This window comes from Rhincodon typus, unplaced genomic scaffold, assembly GCF_021869965.1.
Source record: "Rhincodon typus isolate 14 unplaced genomic scaffold, sRhiTyp1.1 hic_rhity00000738, whole genome shotgun sequence".
In the NCBI taxonomy this organism is placed as follows: Eukaryota; Metazoa; Chordata; class Chondrichthyes; order Orectolobiformes; family Rhincodontidae; genus Rhincodon; species Rhincodon typus.
The window spans coordinates 25165-37593 of NW_025966376.1; the positions used below are offsets into that span (position 1 = coordinate 25165).

The 12429-nt window shown below is 42.7% G+C and overlaps 1 protein-coding gene across 1 annotated transcript in view; it reads left to right on the plus strand.

The window, feature by feature from the left end:
• Positions 1-6919: 6919 nt before the first annotated feature.
• LOC125481059 (cyclin-D-binding Myb-like transcription factor 1) overlaps positions 6920-12429 on the plus strand; it is a gene marked incomplete at its 3' end in the record, with an annotated part of 17847 nt that continues 12337 nt past the window's right edge. Inside the window, exon 1 of the mRNA XM_048592163.1 lies at positions 6920-7112. The remainder of the gene's footprint in view (positions 7113-12429) is intronic.

The window sequence follows — 12429 nt, forward strand, 5'->3', positions numbered from 1 at the left end:
CAGATCCATGGCTGAGCTAGAAGCGGGAGCTGTTCCAAAAACAACCTAACTTTATTGAGATATGACTATAAGATCAACTTCATTACTTCATTTTTCTGGCCCTATATTCTGTGTTTTAAGGTGGCACTGGAAATGGGCGACATTAAACAACACTTTTTACTGTATTCGTAATAAATATCACTAACAAGAAATAAATCAAATCATTCAACTTTCTGCTTTCCTCCTTTCTCTTCCATCTCATACTCCAGCCTCCACCACTGTTAACTAGACCATCCATGACTGCAGTCAAATGATCTATGAGGAAGCCAACAACAGTGCAACATCAGTAAAATCATGTTCTTGGCAGAGAAAGTTAACAATCAAGTTTGATAAAACACACTTTGAAACCCCTGTTACCTGCAGTCGCAAAGGCCAAAGCAAACTAGATAAAGACCTTTTAAAATCCATTGGTGAAGGATCCCTTTTCGAGGGCAGTCCGACGTGTTGCTGTGGCATTGGTATGTAGAAAGTCTGACAGTGGTGCTAACTGAAATCAGAAAACGGTTTTATTTTATCTGATGGGATATGGGTGTCGCTGGCTGCCTCATAACTTACTGCTAATCCCTAATTGCCCTCGAGAAGGGTTAACTACCTTTCTAATCCACTGCAGTCCATTGATGTAGGCACCCAAGGTGCTGTTAAGAGGGGAGTTCTTGGATTTTCACTCAACAATAGTGAAGGAACATGGAAGCTTTGTGGCTTGGAGGGGATGCTGCAGGTTATGGTGCTCCCATGCACCTGCTGCCTTTGTCCCTCTAGATGGTAGAGGTGTGTAAGACTCTACTAAAAGACCTTATTGAGTCTTATAAATGCAGATAATGCTCTTGGTTGGTTAAACATTCAACTGGAAATCTGCCTTGCGTATTGATATTTAGCAAACTGTTTTAGCGGCTGAGAATCAGATGACGTGCAACCTGCTTTCTAGACTCAATCTTTCCAATCATTCTGATCAATCAGTTGCTCTTCCAAAGTTGCAATTTCCATTCTTCATTTCTGTAATGTTGTTTCATCACCTTTGGCATTAAAACCATTGTTGGTGGGTCAATAATCACGGAACAATGGTCATCTTTAATAATCACGGAACAATGGTCATCTTACCTGCCCTCACAGCTATCGAAGGACGTGATGTAGACAAACTATAGAATGAGAAATGGAGAGAATAATAAGTAACCTTTGCCTTTAAATTGGAGATAAGTGCTATTAATTGTTTCACATGCTGAGGGATCTTTTGTTTGGATGACCTTTCTCATCACACACGAGATTGCAAACATTATTCAATTCCTCACCACACTTACCCATCCTCCATTTATCTCATGTCTTATAAACAATAATTCAGCTGCTAAACAGAATAACCACAAATCTCTGGGGTGAGACACAAATTGTTCAATTGGATGCTGCAGCTGCTCAGCTGTTGAATAAAGAGAATTGTTTTCAAAGGGATAACATTTTCAGATTCAACTGAAAGCACCTTCAGGGAAGATGTGAGTATGATGGCGAGGATTGCAATTTAAAACAACGAACATGTCAGAGAAATTGACAATATATTCCTACATCTGGCTCTGTTCTGGATCAACTAAAAAAAAACATTCACATTAATAGTTATAAACACTGAATTTACATTTTCACGCTTATCAATTTAAAGGTTGTGAACAATGAGTAAAATGCAGCTTGCTTTTTATCCATCAATAAAGAATTTCCAAATCCAGTCTATCACAGCAAATTATGAGCCAAATCATGCAGTACTCTGACATAGTAATTTCTCTTAGCTCTGGTTTACAAAAAGCTCCATTATATCAGCAATTGCAAATCATTCCCTTTCTATGCTTTCTCTGAGTGAGACTCCAATTTATTTATATATTGGAAATTTTGACCTTAACATTAAATTTCAGCTGAGCTATGCTTCAAGGTGAGTCATTTGCACAGGGGAAGGTTCCACTGATTTTAATGTCAGCAAGGGTCTGTAATGAGAGGATGATTGGCTATTAAAATCAGGTAAAAGGAGGTTACCATTGGAGTTGCATGGAAATGGCCCTTGCCCCTTGTGATGGTAAGTCGTCAAGAAAGTGAGAAGTGCACAGGAGTGCGATTAGGGTGACGTAATGTTTTATGTGGGGTTTGGAAGAATGCTCCTGTTCCTACTAACCAAAAAGGAAACTTAAGAATTATCATAAATATACCATTTTTAGTCTAGATTACAATTGCTGATAGGATTAGAAAATAAGTATTGTTAAATCGGGTAATGGGTTGAAAGGGTTCATGTTCATGTTAAATCGACACCACCCATTCCACTGATATTACACTTAGCTTGTGGGCTAGCTTTCAGAGGGAGCAGATAAAAATGTACCAGCAACCTAAGGTCCTAATAGATATGCCTGAGCAAATGTAGTTCTATTTATTGCTATCATGCATTAGACCTTCTTGTTATTTAACAGCAGTGACTCTTTTGTAGACACTCTACTCTGGCATATCCTCTATAAGTAATCACTGGACAGGTCCAATCGAAAGCAAAACTAAAGGAGAACTGGTGATGGTAAACTACCTCAAATAACCTATACCCAATTTTATACACTGATCGAGCTAGCAAATACCTCAGGCAACCGGAGTAATAATCTGGTAAAATATCATATGGTTGCGGCAGTGTGTATCTGACATGCACATGAGGTGATGAAATCCTGAAGATCCAAAAAAAATTGAGCAAATAACTTTATCATTTTAACAGCGTTTTGCTTTGAGAAGACAGTCATCAGCTGACTATTAATAGGTCCAGGCAACAGGCCATGAGGGGGGTCGTATCTGCTGACTGTCCTACCTCTCCCACAGTTACATTTGAGCATGGGTGTCATTGGAGAGGGAGCACGCAGTGTCCGCACATGCTCTTGATGCTTTTAGAAAGACATGGGCACTGTGGGGGATAAAGTGCTCTATTTCCCCCTCCCACTCCATTTTTGTTTAGACCCCTCCTCACTTTTTCTTTAATGTCAGCATTGTCCTTACCAGGCTTTGCTTGTTAATACACAATTAGCCACATGAGTGGTTTTCTGGTGGGGGAAAAAAATAGCTTGATAAAATCCAACAGTGCTTGAGATATACATCCAACATTCCTGGCATCACTCTGGCACTGAAATTTGTGACGTTCTCTTAAAAGATTGAGCAACAGGCAGACTATTTTCCCAGAACAGGTTACCTGCTGGCAGGTGACAGGCAGTTAATTAAGGGAGATAAATGGCCTACTAAAGCTTACAATCAGACATCAATTGAAAGCCAAAGTCTAACACCCTCCCCATCTACCTGAGTTTAGCTGCAACCTCAGGCTATCTTCAGAAGAGAGATAGTAGGAACTGCAGATGCTGGAGAATCCGAGACAACAAGGTGCAGGGCTGGATGAACACAGCAGGCCAAGCAGCATTATAGGAGCAGAGAGGCTGACGTTTCGGGCCTAGACCCTTCATCAGAAAAGGGGGAGGGGAAGGGCGTTCCGAAATAAATAGGGAGAGAGTGGGAGGCGGATAGAAGAGGGATAGAGGAGAGGATACAAACAGGTCGAAGAGGCGGGGATGGAGCCAGTAAAGGTGAGTGTAGCTAGGGAGTTAGGAAGGGGATAGGTCAGTTCAGGGAGGACGGACAGGTCAAGGGGGCGGGATGAGGTTGGTCGGTAGGAGATGGAAGTGCGGCTTGAGGTGGGAGGAAGAACAGGTTAGGGAGGCAGGGACGAGCTGGACTGGTTTTGGGATGCGGTAGGGGGAGGGGAGATTTTGAAACTTGTGAAATCCACATTGATACCATTGGGCTGCAGGGTTCCCAAGCGGAATATGAGTTGCTGTTCCTGCAACCGTCGGGTGGCATCGTTGTGGCACTGCAGGAGGCCCAGGATGGACATGTTATCTGAGGAATGGGAGGGGGAGTTGAAATGGTTCGCGACTGGGTTTCAAAATCTCCCCTCCCCCGACCGCATCCCAAAACCAGTCCAGCTCATCCCTGCCTCCCTAACCTGTTCTTCCTCCCACCTATCCCCTCCTCCCACCTCAAGCCGCACCTCCATCTCCTACCGACCAACCTCATCCCGCCCCCTTGACCTGTCCGTCCTCCCTGGACTGACCTATTCCCTTCTTAACTCCCTAGCTACACTCACCTTTACTGGCTCCATCCCCGCCTCTTCGACCTGTTTGTTTCCTCTCCACCTATCCTCTCTTCTATCCCTCTTCTATCCGCCTCCCACTCTCTCCCTATTTATTTCGGAACCCCCTTCCCCTCCCCCTTTTCTGATGAAGGGTCTAGGCCCGAAGCGTCAGCCTCTCTGCTCCTATGATGCTGCTTGGCCTGCTGTGTTCATCCAGCCCTGCACCTTGTTATCTTCAGAAGAGGATCACTGGCTTGATGATGGTCCAGCCATTTTTAAATTCAAAAATTTAGACAGAACGCCATTTCAAACTTCTTTCTTTATCTGAACTGCTCCTTCAGTAATAGAGAGCCTCCTACTGACCCATTAATGGTAAAAGACCTCCCCATTGGCCCTTCAGTCCTAAACAGCTTCTTATTGGCCCTTCAGTGCTAGAGGGCTTCTTATTGGCCCCTCAGTGCCGTAGGATTCCGTACTGGTCCTCTGGTGGCAACCCACACCCCTATTGTCACTGATTTTCTAGAATGGCCTCTTCCACCCATTGAAGCTTCCGATCGATTCCTTCGCCAACGCCGGTCTTTCTGACACCCCCAGCAACACGCTGTCCCAACACTGGCCCTTCAGTTTCCAGAATTCATTCACTACCTTAAATTTGATGCTGATCTGTCCTCTCATCACTAATTGTCCAATTTGGAGGAAATCACTGTCAAGTTAGATAGATTTTGAATCTATACAGAAGTCAAGAGTCAAGGGGACAGGCAGGACAGTGGAGATAAGACCACAATCAGAGCAGCCACAGCTTTATTGAATTGCAGAACAGGTTCAAAAAACCTGAACGGCTAAGTCAAACTTCCACTTCGTATGTTCTTAAATGACAGTTTCCCTGATGTCAGTACCTGATCCAAACCCTTGTCTGATCAAATACGACTACCCAAAGCCTGACTAAAATTAGGACGCTTTTACTTATCAGTTGTGGTGATTATTTTTTGCTGAGAAGATAAACAAAATACTTTGTAGAAGAGTCACAGAAAAGCTAACATTTCCAAATGTGAGGGATTTCCTGCTTTCAGTGCTATTTAGCCATTTAAAGAGCTAATGAAAGCATGTAGTCCAGTTTAATTTGTGTTTAGCTTTTATGTACTTTTAGCATAAACTTTTAACAATCTTTCAGTGGTATGAAATTAAATAAAATTGATATTTTTACTGGAGTTGACTTCAGATGGTGGATTCACTGTTGGAGGAAGAGTACAATAATGGTTTATCAATCAGTAGATTAAATCGTCAGTAAACCCTACATAGCCCAATGTGCCTAAACAGCAACAAGTCAATTTAATTTAACAAAAGTTCAAATAAAGATGGTTAAGATTCAATAGCTCTGAAACATCAACCCTTTTTGTTCAATACTCAGAATTGTTACTTATTCATTTTGAGCCCTTTAAATCTTTTACATAATGAATCTTGCTTGGTTTATTGGCAGGCATGTTAGTCATGTTACTGAATAGATGATCTTGCATGACAACTGTTGTTCGAAGGGTCAGCAATGCAAAACATTGCAATGTTTTTCAATGTGATAGATCATACTGCTGGATTTCTGAGTCAGAGTGACCAAACCTTACGAAATAAAATAAGACTGATTGGATCATAGGACTGACAGCAGAAAGGCAGAATGATTGTAACCAACTATGTAAGTGGGCAGGAGAGGTGATGAGAAACAAAAAAATTGCCAATGCTGGAATCCAAGGTAGACAAACAGGAAGCTGGAAGAACACAGCAAGCAAGTCAGCATCTGGGGGAAAGGAGAAATCAACGTTTTGGGTATTACCCTTCTGCAGGACTGGACTACCAGTCCAGTCCTGAAGAAGGGTACTACCCAAAACGTTAACTTCTTTCCTCCAGATGCTGCTAGAAGAGGTGACCAACAATCCACCATTGACCATATCTAACAAAACAGAATCTAAGCATTGCCTCTTGACCTTCAATGGCATTACCATCACTGAACTATCCACTATCAATATATTGAGTGTTCCAGTGACCAGAAATGAAACGGACCAGCCATATAAATATGAGTGCAGCTCAAAGACGAGGAATTCTGTAGCGAGTAACTCACTTCCTGACTCCCCAAAGCCTGCTCACCAACTGCAAGGCACAACTCAGGAGTGTGATGGAATACTCCCCACTTGACTGGATGGGTGCAGCCCCAACAACACTCAAGAAGCTTCACACAATGCAGGACAAAGCAGCCCGCTTGATTGGTACCACATCCACCACTTTCAACATTCAAGGCACCACCTCCTCAAGGGCCAATTAGCAATGGGCAGTAAATATTGGCCCAACCAGCGGCTCCATGAGAACGATTTTAAAAAAACAAGAACGGCGTGCAGTGGGATTTAAAGCAACTTATTTTGTGATGTCATAACTTTAACATCTCTCTTCTCAAATCACTCAGCAAAGAACATAAGGAGCTGAAGTAGGCAATTCAGCTTCTGAGACTCATTCTTTCACGGTCAGTCCTAGAGATCTGGAACAATGGGATTACTTAAGGCACTAGGGACAAAGGATCACATCAAGGAGCACCCCCGCAAACACTGAACACAGTGGCATGCCATTTTTCCAGCAAATCCAGCCTGCCGTGAATTTGACCTTGTAGTGGACATTCAGAGTGTCATCGGTCATAATAGTAAAGCACTCACTATCATTGGGAGGTGGGTATTTGAGAGGTAGAAAGGCGGCTCTAGAGAGGCGCAGCGCCATGATCTAGGCACCGCAGGCTTCAGGCTGGTGTAGGCCGCGTTGCTATGGCAGCTGGGCGGATGTGAGGTTCGGCGTGTTTCCGGCGGACGGAGGGAGAGGGAGCGGCCTGTTATGTGTCTGTGTGTTTTTTTTCTCTCCATCCTGGTATTTTGTCATCCTGGTCTCTTGGACGTTGTCAAAAAGTGCCCGTACTTCAAAACAGGAAGTAAGTAAATGCAGCAAAGATTGTGATGGAGGCGGCAGGGACAGACAGAGAAAGGGAGAGAAGAGGCTCCGGGAGAGGGGCGCGGGCCGCTCCTCACAACATGGCGCCGGCTGGCCGCCCTCCCTCCCTTACAATAGACCCACCGCCCGCACTGGGCCCTGGGCACACCCTCTGCAACTCGGTCACTGTCAGTCTGGGGAACGGTGTTCCCCCAACCCCGGGTCAGTGCTCATTCCCCCCCCCCCCCCCCTGTCAGTACACATCTTCCCTTCTCCTACCCGTCCCCAAAGGTCGCTGCTTATCTCCCCCCGCCATGGTCTGTGCCCATTCTCTTTCCCCCACCAATTGCCTACCACTTCAACACACTGCCTAGTTCCCTGGCCAACATCTGTCTCAGGCTTGTTGCAGTGCTCCAGCAAAGTTCGGTGCAGCTGGAAGAACACCCACCTCATTTTCCACTTGGGTATTCTACAGCCTCTGGACTCAATATTGAGTTCAACAATATTAGGGCCTGAGCACCCTCTTCCATGTCCTTGCCCCAACCCCACACACACCAGACCTTATTATCACAGGTCTGCTATTACACACCACCCATTGTTAGCCACTAATAGTCGCCATTAGTAGCTATTCATTCTCCTAGGCTGACCATTATCCACTCCTTTGTCCAACTGTTTTTTTTTGCTCTCTTTGGGCTCTATTTCCACCTGTCTACCTTATCCCCTCCTGTCTACCCTATTTTATGCATTTAAAAAAACAACTCTTTCCTAGCTATCATCAGTTCTGAGGGTCACTGGACCCAAAAGGTTAACACTGATTTCTGTCCACAGATGCTACCAGACCTGCTGAGCTTTTCCATCAATTTCTGTTTTAGTTTCAGTACCTGTTGTTCCTTTCCCTGGGGTCAGTGCCCATTTTCCCTCTCCTCTTCCCCCCCCCCAAGGTTCAGTGCCCAGTCTCCATTCCACTTCTTCCCCTTTGGCTGTTGCCTGCTCCTGGGTCAGTGTTGCCCCAGTTTGGGGTTAGTATCTACTCCTCTGCCTGCACAGACTGCCAGGTCGGTGTCCTCTCCAAGGTCATAGTCAGACCCTGTGCCTGCATCAGCCCCCTTGTTACTGGGTCAATCAGTCTTGAGTCAGTGTCTTTTCCGATCATTGAATGACTGCCAGCCTTGTCCACTGCTTCATCAGCTCCAATCTCTTAGTGGCTTATCATCAGCTAGACCTGGTTTAACAGACCAAATGTTATTTTTCTGTTTGTTTTAATATGCAATAAAATTTGGTATTTAATGTACAATGTTTTGTTTTCTTTGTAATGTTCCTTGTTGCCACAATTTTGTTTAAAATATGTCTATATTTGTATTGTATTTATGTATACATCATTCTTAAATGTTTGTGTCATGTAAAAATGTGTATCACATTTGACAAAATTATACCTAAATGCTCATAGATTAATCTACAAGGACAATTTATATAATCTTTGGTTGTATTCTCTTGAATGTAGAAATTTAAGCTGTAATTTGATAGATACTTTCAAGGTGTTTAAGGGAACTGTTAAGGTAGATACAGAGGATCTATCTCTACTGGTTGAGTCCATAATTCAAGCCAGACTTATCATAAGATTTCGAAACACTTCACTATATATTGGGTGCTACAAGTTTAAAACTGTCTTCTGCAAGTGGCAGTCAATTCTAGATCAATTATAAATTTTAACACTTGGATTAGTTGATTTGTAATTCAAATATATTAAAGGTTGGGGTATAGAGTTAAGTCACAGATGAAGCATGGTCTGATTAAATGGCAGAACAGGCTTGAGAGGCAGATTATGTAATAGAGTAGTTGCATGTCTTGGTCTTTGCTCGCTGCTGTAAATGTACTCCTGATGACACAAGCTTAGTGTTCCAAGTTTTTATTCCAGAATTATGTTAAAGCCACAAGAACAGATTGAAATAAAAGCAGAAACTGCTGGAGAAACTAAGGAGTGTCTCAACATCTGTTGAGAGAGAGAGAGTGTGACATTAAATTTTGAGTCTGAAATCACTTGTCTTCAGCTTCAGAAGAAATGTTGAATTCTGTGAATTGTTTTTCTGTCCATAAAAGCTGCCAGATCTGCTGAGTTTCTCCAGCATTTTCTGTTTTTATTTCAGATTTCCAGCATCCTCAGTATTTTGGTTGTTTGAATGCCACAGGCATTTGCCCAGGAACTCAAAGTGCTACCTTGGGAATGTTTTTTCTTCAGTCTAAGAGCAATTTTTATTTGAGAGGATTGTCTAGTTTTGTATGGATTTGTGTCCAGATTTCTTCTTGGCGTTTTTATAAATAGGTGGGTGATAAACTTGAGTCAGATATATAGCATGGAAACAGATCATTTGGTTCAATTCATCCCTGTTGACCAGATATCCTAAATAAATCTGGTGCCATTCGCCAGCATTTGGCCCACATCCCTCTAAACCCTTGCTATTTATATACCCTTCCAGATGTCTTTTAAATGTTGTACCAGCTCCACCAGTTCCTCTGGCAGCTCATTTCATACACACACCACCCTCCGCGTGGAAAAAGTTACCCGTTAGGTCCCTTTTTATATCTTTCCCTATGCCCTCTAGTTTTGGACCTCCCCCTCCCCCGGGGGGAAAGACCTTGTCTATTTACCGTATCCATGCCTCACATGATTTTATAAACCTCTATAAAGGTCACTGCTCAGTCTCCAACACTCCATGGAAAGTTGCTCCAGTCTGTTCAGCCTCTCCCGAAAGCTCAAACCCTCCAACCCTGGCAACGTCTTTGTAAATCTTACCTGAACCCTTTCAAGTTTCACAACATCCTTCCTATAACAAGGAGACCAGAATTGCACACAGTATTCCAATAGTAGTCAAATCAATGCCCCGTACACCCGCAACATGACTTCCCAACTCCTGTACTCAATGCATTAATTGAGCATACCAAACACCTTCACTATCCTATCTACATGTGACTCCACTTTCAAGGAACTATGAACCTGCACGCCAAGGTCTCTCTGTTCAGCAACATTCCCCAGGACCTTACTATTAAGCGTATAAGTCCTGCCATGATGTGCCTTTCCAAAATGCAGCGCCTTATATTTATCTAAATTAAACTCCATCTGTCACTCATTGGCCCATCTGATCAAGATCCAATTTAAGATTTTTAGTGAGATATTGTTGGGAAATGAAATCTCAGGGTCATCATCACTGCAATAAAATTACACAATATAATAAATGTTTCCAAGTCAGAAGTCACACAATACCAAGTTATAGTCCAAAAAAATCAAAATTATCTCTCTGCCTTAATTAATTGGATCATAGGTCATCCCTTCACTTGCGTTTCAGCTATTGTCACTTTACTCACACCATTTGACACTTTTAATCACCTGCAGAGACTTGTTATTCATCCTGTTGATACTCCATGCACACCGTTTGTATTATCTTTTGACACTCATTACCTCAAATTATCTTGCAATTATCTCTCTGCCTATAAATTCTGTGTCTGTGTACTTCCCTCCACTTCACTTGATGAAGTCAGAAATCCCATGACACCAGGTTCTTGTCCGACACGTTTTTTGAAATCAAGCTTTCAGAACCTCACTCCTCCTTCAGGTGTGAGTGAGAGAGGTAGTATCAGATACAGAATTTAGAAGTAAAAGATCAATGGTTCATACCATTGATGAGGATGTACTAAACAAACCTGAGATGCTGTCAAATCTTTAGTCAGTTAGAAGGTTTTAATTGATTAATATGTATATGTAAATCCCTGAGTTCCTTTTGAGTCACGGTCCTGAGAGAACTAAAGGTTTTATCAGTTTAAAGAAGAGTTGACATTTTAGGTCAGACAATGCATGTTAGGTGTGAGGCCTTGTTTAGAATCTTTTAGTTTGGAGTTAGACTGGTTTTATTTCTAAAGTAGGAATTTATAAAACGCCACATTGACTGTCTATAAATTGTGTGCTTTTTGAACAAAATGGAATGTCTCTGCAAATACTTGATGAAGAAGCAGTGCTCCAAAAGCTTTGATTTCAAATAAATCTGTTGGGCTATAACCTGCTGTCGTGTGACTTCGGACTTTGTCCACCCCAACTCCACATCATAACAATGTTTCTAAGCAATGCAATATATATATTTTGTTTTTAAAAATCTGGGCATTAAGCATGGCTGTAGAAAGATTAGTACAGTTATTTAACCCCACGTAATAACCACAGGCTTTTTTTAAAGAATATTCCATGGAGCCAAGATGTCTGAAGGTGAGGCGAGGGATGGTCTTTAAAGATAACCAAATTGGAAGAGTAGATGATTTGTGCAGGAACAAAGTGACACAATCTTAAGGGTTAAATATTTAAACAAGAATATTCCTCCAAGTCCTATGCATAATAGGAAGATTAGATATTGATTTATTTATTGTCACATGTACTGAAATATACTGAAAAGCTTTGTTTACGAGTGGTAGAACATAGAACATTACAGCGCAGTACAGGCCCTTCGGCCCTCTGTTGCACCGACCTGTGAACCAATCTGAAGCCTGTCTAACCTACACTATTCCATTATCATCCATATACTTATCCAATGATCATTTAAAAGCCCATAAAGTTGGCGAGTCTACTACTTTTGCAGGCAGGGCATTCCACGCCCTTACTACTCTCTGAGTAAAGAACCTACCTCTGACATCTGTCCTATATCTAGCACCCCTCAATTTAAAGCTATGTCCCCTCGTGCTAGCCATCACCATCCAAGGAAAAAGGCTCCCACTGTCCACCCTATCTTATCCTCTGATCATCTTGTATGTCTCTATTAAGTCACCTCTGACCTTTCTTCTCTCTAACGAAAAGAGCCTCAAGTCCCTCAGCCTTTCCTCATAAGACCTTCCCTCCATACCAGGCAACATCCTGGTAAATCTCCTCTGCACCCTTTCCAATGCTTCCACATCCTTCCTATAATGCGGTGACCAGAACTGTACGCAATACTGTACGGCCGCACCAGAGTTTTGTACAGCTGCAACATGACCTCATGGCTCCGAAACTCAATCCATCTACCAATAAAACCTAACACACCGTACGCCTTCTTAACAACGCTATCAACCTGGGTGGCAATTTTCAGTGATCTATGCACATGGACACCGAGATCTCTCTGCTCATCCACACTACCAAGAATCTTACCATTAGTCCAGTACTCTGTATTCCTGTTACTCCTTCCAAAGTGAATCACCTCACACTTTTCCGCATTAAACTCCATTTGCCAACTCTCAGCCCAGCTCTGCAGCTTATCTATGTCCCTCTGTAACCTGCAACATCCTTCCGCACTATCCACAACTCCACC